This window comes from Strix uralensis, chromosome Z (genome assembly GCF_047716275.1).
Source record: "Strix uralensis isolate ZFMK-TIS-50842 chromosome Z, bStrUra1, whole genome shotgun sequence".
Lineage (NCBI taxonomy): Eukaryota > Metazoa > Chordata > Aves > Strigiformes > Strigidae > Strix > Strix uralensis.
Genome location: NC_134012.1, coordinates 63522159 through 63531369, shown reverse-complemented (window position 1 = coordinate 63531369; position 9211 = coordinate 63522159).

Sequence of the window (9211 nt, the reverse complement as noted above, 5' to 3'; positions counted from 1 at the left end):
AGAGCAGAGACTCCCGGCACACCCAGCGCTGTTTTGCTCACTCGCCGCTTGCTAATAAATTTATTATTGATCACTAAAAATTGAGAAGTGGTTATTTCCCGCTAAATTACTTTTAATCTATAACATAGGTAACCTGCCTTATGTATCAGACTGCAGCAGTGAGAAGTTAATTGATTTTATTCTATAGCAGTAATGAAAAATTAAGACACCCTTTCTTCAGTTGCTTTGTAATGTCACTACTTGTGATGAAAATAGTTCTGGTGAACGTTTTGTCTGCTGCATTTTTCAAATTATTTCTCAAGATCTTTGAATGGTGTAAAGGATATCTTTCTGTTGACTTAAACCAGTAAATCCTTGACACTTATGTGTGTTCACTGCTTGATGCACAGCATCGAGCTGGAAGGCTCGAGATGTAGATGCTATTGCTAATTGCAGTGCTCAAGTAAACTGAAGCCTGGGAAAGCAAATGTTAACTTAATGGTTTGGAGTGCAATCCCATTCTGACAGATCTCAGAAGCCTTTTTAAGTCAGTTGCATTGAGGGTTTTAGCACAGGGTCAGAGCCTTGGTTGTGGCCCTGAAGTCACATAAATTGCATAAGCAGTTTGTTCCCTTTCACCTTTTTAACTAGATTTGAAGAGTTTCTGGTTTGTTTCAAGGAATTGGGGTGCTATTTCACAAGATCATCTTCTTTCGTTCTGCTGTTTCCTTTGATTTCCCTGCACACCTTTCAGCTTCTGTGTCAATGAAGTACAGATATTACAGCTTGGTTTAGAAAGAGACCCTGAAGATTTAATCTTCAGATTTTACCTTGACCAAAGTAAGAAGTAGTAATCCAAGGTCAGGTAACAAGGCTGTTGTAATAAAACTATGCACAGAGGCTGAATCCAGGTTGCTAAGGCAGCCCAGTTTTCTTTCAGTTTTTAGCTTTGCATGGCTTACTGTAGCATAGTTTACACCTAGTTTTTAAATGAATTGTGTGTGTGTGTAATCTATAATGAAGTAGATGTGTAGAATCACAAAGTAGAGTGGAATAGGGGCATACAAGTTGCCAGTGGATCTCGGTGTCTCTACCAAATGCAAATGCGAAATGCAAATACTATTCTTGGTTCCTGAACTAGACACCAAAGTTCCCTGTGAAGTCAACAGAGCCTCTAGATCATTAAAATCCTCCATGCCGGGAGTCTATCCAAACTAATTTTCATTTGTTTTTCAGCTAATGCAACTCATTTTTTTTTCATAATATTTCTTACTATGAACTAAAGAGTCTCAGAAATGCAATGCAGTTCCAGGCCTTGTTGGGACTGGCATTTAGTCTTTGTGGAAGATCTAGCTATCTGTGTTTCTCCCTATTCCCATTATTGTCTCCCTCAATCCTTTACCTGTTTCATCCCACCTTCCTTGTATCTCTCCCTGATCCTGGCTTAATCCTTGATTCTTTCTTTCATATCTTCACCACACATGCTCTGAGATTCCTTATTGCTGATGCTGACTGATGAACACTTTATGCTGGTATGCTGGAAAGAAGTAATTTCTTTAGAGTTTTGGTGTAATCATGGTTGTCTCCTGAGAGAGCAACTGTCTGGTGTGTGGGCAGCCCAGTCCCTGTGGGATGAAGGATAGTCACTGTAGATGGAGTGAAAGAGTACTTAAAGAATGTTACTTTGTAAGAAACTTCTGTTGAATCTATGGAAACATTTTTTTTAATCAGTTCTTACCACTCTGCCTAAATTAGTTTGAATTTTTCCAGTCATTAAAATGACACATTTTTAGGGTTTTCATCCTTTCTACTTTTCCTTCTTTTCCTACCCCCTGACTTTTAAGCTCTTTTCAAATCATGGAGATGCCTATGGCTCGTTGAATTGCTCTTAAGAATTGTTAAAGACTAGTAAGACAGTATTTTCTGCTAACCACATTTGTGAAAATAGCTGAGTTGTCTTAGCTGAAAAATGAATGAAAATTAGTTTGAGCAGACTCTTGGCATAGAGCATTTCAATGATCTGGTGGCTTAGTTCTTCTCAGGGAGCTTTGGTGTCTAATTCAGGCACCAGGCTTAAACATCTTCATTTGGTGTCATGGATATATCTGTGCATTGTATAAGATGCCAATTAATTATTTATTATTATTGAGTGGATAATTAGAAAATGTGCAGGTACATGTAAATTATGTTTTTAGATACTTTTTATATAAATATTATTTATTCTTTTTGGTAGAAGAGGGATAAGTGTCCTTCATATCAGATCCTCTACCAGATTGAAACAGAAATTGGAAATTTGAAATAACTGCATAACCAGTTTTGACGCAAAAATAATTTTGCTTCCCTTTTTACAATTTCTAGATGAACTGTTACCATGGAATTAGTATTTAAACTGCTCTGATGAGATATCAATTATTAATTTACTATTGAACAGTTTGCTATTCCAGTGTATTTACTGGGCTTTTGAAACATTCTCTTTTTTTTTTTTTTTTTTTTAGGGGTAACAGTAATTTTTAGAATCTCCTTTCTGTGAGAATTCTTGCAATTATGCATTCAGACTGCTTTCTGTACTTGGTTTAACTGATCCTGTTCTGCATTGCAGTAGACCTGAATGCACACACAGTTACATGAGGAGTTTTAATTAGAGATCTGAGAAACATCAGCTTGTTGAACCATGCAAATATAACTGTAGGCTCTCATACCCATTGGCTTTTTGTTATTTTGCTATAAAGCTTATTGTATAATTTCAGTTGACTTCTTAAACCAATTTTTAAGCAACTTTTTTCAGAAAGAATAAACTACTATTAGGTCAAAGTAAAAGCCATAAATTGATTTGCTCTCAAGTGAACTGGCAATAACATTTTTTGTTAAACAAATACAACTTTACATGTAAGCAAATCCATCTTTTATCTTAAAATTCTTCAAAACTCACTAGATACTCTACAGGAATCTCTTCCTTCAGCTACAGCTTTAAGAACACTATCTCTCTCCTGTCAGGGATATTGCAGTTAATGGGTATTCTGCACACCATTGAACAGTTCACATATTTTTGTATGACTAAACTGATTAAAAAAACCCAAACAAACAAACAAAACCCGCAAACAGCTACTGAGGTAGTCATTCATTCTATAACAGATTGGTCTGAAGTATGACAAATGAGTTTTGAATGTGCAAGGAAGAGATAACACTGGAATTTGAACCTTTTGAGAGTAGTTTGCTTCCCCATTTAAAATGAAAGGCCACATTAAGTTTCTCATTTGAGCAAATAAAGCTTACAGAAAGTTTAATATCTCAAGTATGCAGATTGTTCTTAAAAAATAGATCAGATTAAAAAGAAAATACAGTGGTCTTTCTACAGGAATGGTAAATTAGAAATTTTATATCAACTTCTTATGAAAATTCTGAATATAAAACTGAGTGTGGTTTTTTTTAAATAGATTTCAGAAAGTTCTTGAAATATCTGAGTCCATGTCTAAGCATTTTGTTTTATTACGGTACTTCAATTTATCACCCTATTGGAAAACCAAAATAAGAATTGCTTGTTGGAGGGAAGAAGCATTTGTCACAGCATTTGATTTTTGAACAAGATACAAACTTTGTGTTTTGGTCAGTTTGCTTCTTTACATTTTATTGTCCTTTAAATCCACTGCTTTTAAAGTAGAAGTATATAATTTTTGACCTAGTTTTTGGATCTCTGTGGGTCAAGTGTAAAGTGTCTTCTCGGGGAAATTGAGGTGCTTAGCTCTCTAAAACATAAAAATTTCATGCTCATGATTGAATGAAGCCCATGTATGAACAAAATATCTTTATAAGTTCAGTCTTTACTTCACTGAGAGAGTCTGGAAGTATATTTGGTAAATTTTGCAGTTCTGGGCATACTGTAAATGAGACTTTCTGGTGCTGCAGTATATTTTTTCTGGCTGTGCTGTGTTCCATGTTCTGGCCAGCTAATTGCATATTAATCCTTTCACTGAAAGGAAATCTACTGAATAGAGTCTTCTGATTTTAATAAAATTCTCAAAATAGTTTTGTGTAAGGTATATTTATGACAAGGAGGTGTCTGGGATAGTAGCAAGTTAGGTACTCATTGTAGAAAAAAATGCTAAAATGTATTTTTTGGAAATTAGAGGATGGGTTTTCTCTTAGTTGAGGAAGACATTCTCAGTGATTTGAAAAGTGTAAGGAATGGCATGTTTTTGTAGACAGCTGTAACTGCTCCGTCCTCAAAGATTAAAAAATCAAGGGTCAGATCTCTCCATAATGCTGGGAACATAAAGGTCAAATATTACATCTTTAAATGTATCTGCTATGCTGAAGTAGGTCACCACTACTCTCCCGATGATGAGTTTGGTCCTTACTGACAGATCTTGCCTTTGCATTACTTCTGTGCTCCAGGAAGTTTCTGAGATGTTTTTACCCCCGATGTGTCTTTTTTTTCTAGATTTGTGTAAACAGCTCCAGAGTTTCTTCAGTACTTGTTCTGTGTTCCTAAGTCTGTTTTATGTGGACATGGAGGCTGTGGATCTGGGCAAAAAGCTTTCTGCCAGTTTCAGGGAGTTGCTGGAACAAGTAATTTTCTCTTCCTGTGAGAATGGTGTCACTGCAGGGACTGAAAATAATAGTTTGTTCCCTGTAGCTCTTTTGAAACTGCTGCACGTCTGTGGAAGGTGGATCAGTGGGGAATGCAGTGAATTGAAGCCTTTTACATAGATAGAAATAAAGCCAGTGCTAAAGCTTCTTCCACTTTTGCAAAGTTGTCTTTGTCTTTGGCCATGCATTTGTGGTTCTAGATGAGTTCAGGATTGTTGACTGTACTGGGACAGCAGCTAAGCCTTTTACTCCTTTTATGTTTGAATAGAACATAATCTGTATTTCTAGCAAGATGGAGCTTTTCAACAGATGAAACAGAGCAACTGAGAGCTCTTTCTTACTGAAGTTTCAGGACAACTTTATCCTCTAACTATTGGAGTTTGAAAAGTAATTTTCCTTGGTACTAAGTAACTATCAGAGTTTATTGTGTTTTCCTGTTTACAGAGACAGGGTGCTTGACTAAGTGAGTTAATGTTATGAGGGTAATTCCAATTTAAAATATCCACTTGCTTCACCTGCTGTAAATGGTCTTCCTTCTACCCTGGTGTGTGCCTTTCCAGTTCTGTTTTGACTGTGAAGATAGTAGCCATGTGGAGCCTTGGTTGATAACTTCTGGTTCTTGGAGCAAGCTGGGAACAAGTTAGTTCTGTGAGAAGTTAAGTCTGAAATTGACTGCTAGTTCAAGTAAGACATGGCAAGCTTCTTTTGGTTGCAACTAAATATATTTACTTATATTTACTATAATTAATTTGTTGTGACACAGCTTAGATTTAATTTTTGACAGTAGCAAATTCTGCTATGTGATGTTCTTTGCTTGAATTGAGGTGGTGGTCACTGACAACTAATCTTTTTGTGGCAGCATGTGGTCAAGTGATTAATCACCTTCTTAAATGATATTCTTAGCAGTAGTATTCTCTCTTACAGTGAGAACAATTTGGAAAAGTTTGCCTTGTTTGCATTTTTTTAACATAATCGGCATGCTGCCTAGTTTTTGAAGAATCTGTGCAAAGGGCTTTCCTGTCTCTGTGTCTTTTAAAAATGCTGTTACATCTGTAATAACAGTCGCAAAAGTTTGAATCGCCATGCACTGAAGTTGTGTTCTCGTTCTCACACTCCTAAAGAGGAGTTACACTTGGATAGAATTATTTTTACTAACAGTTTGCAGATTTAGTTAAAGAGCATTATGATCTAGGGACTTTTTTTAAAGCACAAGGCTTGTGGTTAAAGGATTTTTTTGAATTCTTTATTGAAAATTCTTTAGCCATTTTGGCCTCCTTTATACATTGGTCCAAACAACTCTTCGCCTTGGAGGGTGATTTCTCTTACTAATTAAAACGGCTGTGTTTAGTATGCTCTAACACAAAAGAGAATTAAAACTGTATGTTAGTTTGTACTACTGGATGACTGACTTTTGATTAGGGCTTAACAGCTGCTGATGTTGGTCAGACAAGAATGTAATATATATTTATTAGGTAGGGGCCAAAAAACTTGAGTAATATGGAAGTAGAAGCTCAGGAAAGTAATTTGCCTGTAAATGTTTCCTTTAAGGTGGCTTCTGATTTGTTTACAGTTACTCCACCTAATTTGGAGGGTTTTATGGTCAGTGGCAAGTTTGTACGGCCTCCAGAAAAATATACTGAGGTAGAGAAATGGGTTACATAACGAACTCAACAAAGAAAGATGCAATGTTTCCGTGCTTGCTGGTGGTTTATTGATACTAGTTGCATTTGACATTGGTAAGTAGAGGATGGTATGTTTTCCAGAATAGTGAGTTTTGTTATGACTTTGTTGTTACTAAAGGTTATAGTTGCACAATGATCAGTTTGGTCATATTACAACCAGTAAGGACTTTTCTTTAAAATAACAACCTTGTTTTATATAAGACTATTAATTCCTCACTATTTAAAGGTTATAGTTTACAGCACAGGCTTGTTACATGTGTATTTAAGGGTAACTAGCTACTATTTGAGGGTTGTTTTTTATACCTTTAGCATTAATCTCATAGTTACAGTAAATCCCTGGATATCAGCTGCATTCTGTGGTGTAGCATCTGTATTTTACTTTTCATTTTATCTGCTCTAAGAAGGAAAGTCAAGGTTATGTATGTCTGTATATAACCATATACTCATATTTGTATGCATGTTCTGCAAAGCTGTTTTCCTTGATGTGTCAGTGGATAAAAACAGGAAAGCAAGATAATGGTGTAGAGATAATATGTATTCATGGTTAAAATACGCCTTTTAATACCAGGTAGTCTATATAAAAATATGAATGAAATATAATATTATAAAGAATGATCTGTAGTATATACCCTTTATAAAAAAAGATACATGCCACAGCTAAAATGGAAATAATTTTTATGCAGACTTTTATGAATGTCGTGATTCTAAACCTTAAACTACTATTAGGCATACTAGTAAACATAACACATTTATACAAGTTCAGGAGCTTTCCTTTTATATAATTGTAACTTTATCTCTTTTAAAGAATCTTAAACCCAGAACCTTACATTTAGTTATCTCTATTCATTACTGTTCAGTGAAATTCCTGTTTGCAACCTAAGATGCACTGATAAAGAACTGGGAAAAATTATGTTCAGGTAGATGTGAACTGATAAATTTGCTTTTTACAGTACAGGTGATTTTGAAGTTTGTTATTAAGAATGGCATACATAACTAACAGATATTAGGTTTTAGGTAAATAAAATGTCACAATTTGGTTTACTTTGCACATAGTAACTAAACAGTTAAATCAGGAGTGTACAGCCACATGCAGATATGTATACCTGCAAAAGTAATGAGCTTGTATTTGGAGAAGTTGCCCACAAAAACGTTTAAAAATGTATTGGCTGAATTTTTGAGGTTTAAAGTACCACACTGTTTAGGTAATTTAAGGAAAAAAAAAACCAACCCAAAAACCACAAAAAGCCCTCGTAAAATCCACACAGTATGTAACAGTGGAACTTCAGTGCTCAAGATATTCCAGAACTTTATTCTCTTAGCACTTGACAGTTCTTTGGCATTCTTATTTTAAACTTGAGAGAGACAGGGGGGACTTACCTAATAACCTTCAAATTGGTGCAGTTCTGATGGAAATATTCCTAAAAATGAATTTTCTCTTAATAACACTTGCAAACATTCTGCCATACAGGGAAGTGATGTGAATAAACAGGTCTCAGAATCAGGTTTGCACTATGAATTAGTAGTTGACTATCTTCCTAAATTCAGAGAAGTGGTATTCTTCACTGCTTAGCTGAAGAAGAGAGGATGTTACAGTCTGTGTCTAGATAATTTCTGCCCCCCTGCCCCCATTTAGTTAAAAGAGAAATGAAAATTTTATCCAAACAAACAGTTGTTTATAAGTCAGTTATTATTTACCTATGGAACAGATAAACTTGAGTAGAAAATGCAAGTGAACCCTAAATACACCTCTGTTCCCTCTTGCTGTGGACATTTCCAAGGAATGATAGGATAGTTAATTCTCAGCAGCATTGATTCTACAAACAAATATGCTATCAGTCCTGATAATATGCATATAAACTTGATTAAACAGAAGTGGTTTTTGAATATTGTATCTCTTGTGAATTGATCTGTGTATTTCTTTAAAATCACTTTATCTGTACACATTTAATAGGAATCGTAGGCCCATGCTCTTTTTTTTTTTTCTGTATAATGTCTTAAATCTGTGTGTCCGAGGTCTTAGTGGCCACAGAAGAAGTCTTATGGGAGACAGTTCTAGAACTGTTCTGTAATACCTGCCATCAAACTGAAAAAGCGGTCAAATTTAGTGTTACTCAGTTTTCAGATTTCTCTTACTCTTGTATATAGTTCTGAAGTTGAAAACTGAATTGAATTTGGATTCTTTTTCTCTTTCCTTTACATGGGAGAGTTGTGTTTTGTTGTTTGTTTGTTTGGGGCTTTTTAATACGCATATTAGAGTACATTAATTGGCCTTGCTGACATGGACATTTTCTCACCCATCTTTTCCTTTTTCCTTGATGCACAGTCACGTGCACTTTTGTTTTTCCTGTATCTGTGTAGGAGGTCAAGATTTTTTAAAAATGAGAATATGATATGGGGGTCTGAAGAATGCTTTCTCTTCCTTATATAATCCCTCTTGCTGTGTGTTATAAATGTTTTTGTAATCTTTAGTGCCAGAGGGACTTGAGGTACTTAGGCCAAAAACATAAGAGGGAAAAACATATTTCATCTCTTTGCTGAAAAGCACTGTTATAAGGCACCCAAGGAAACGGTTGCATTAAATCAGTCAGAGCAGCAGTTGCAGTCACTGGATGGAATCATTCAGACTATCTAAACTGATTTCACTTAACCTTAGAGTCTTTTTTAGTAGGAAAATTGTATTTAAGAAATTGTGGTGCTTTCTTCCATTTCTGACAGTCCTCTGGCTGGACAGGTGGTTTTTTGAATCTTAATTTATGATCTGGATTAATTTTGTAAGAGCATTACCGCAACAAAGCATTGCAGTGTTTTTCCCCTTTTGGTCACCTGAATGCCTTCCCAGATTTTATGCAGAAGTGTTTGCCTCTGTCAAATTTTTGTTTGCTTCTGTCAAAGTTTGTTTCCCATAGTCCCTTTAACCTTTGTTGTATGTGACTAATATGTTAAGTATGTTAAAGCCCTTCAAA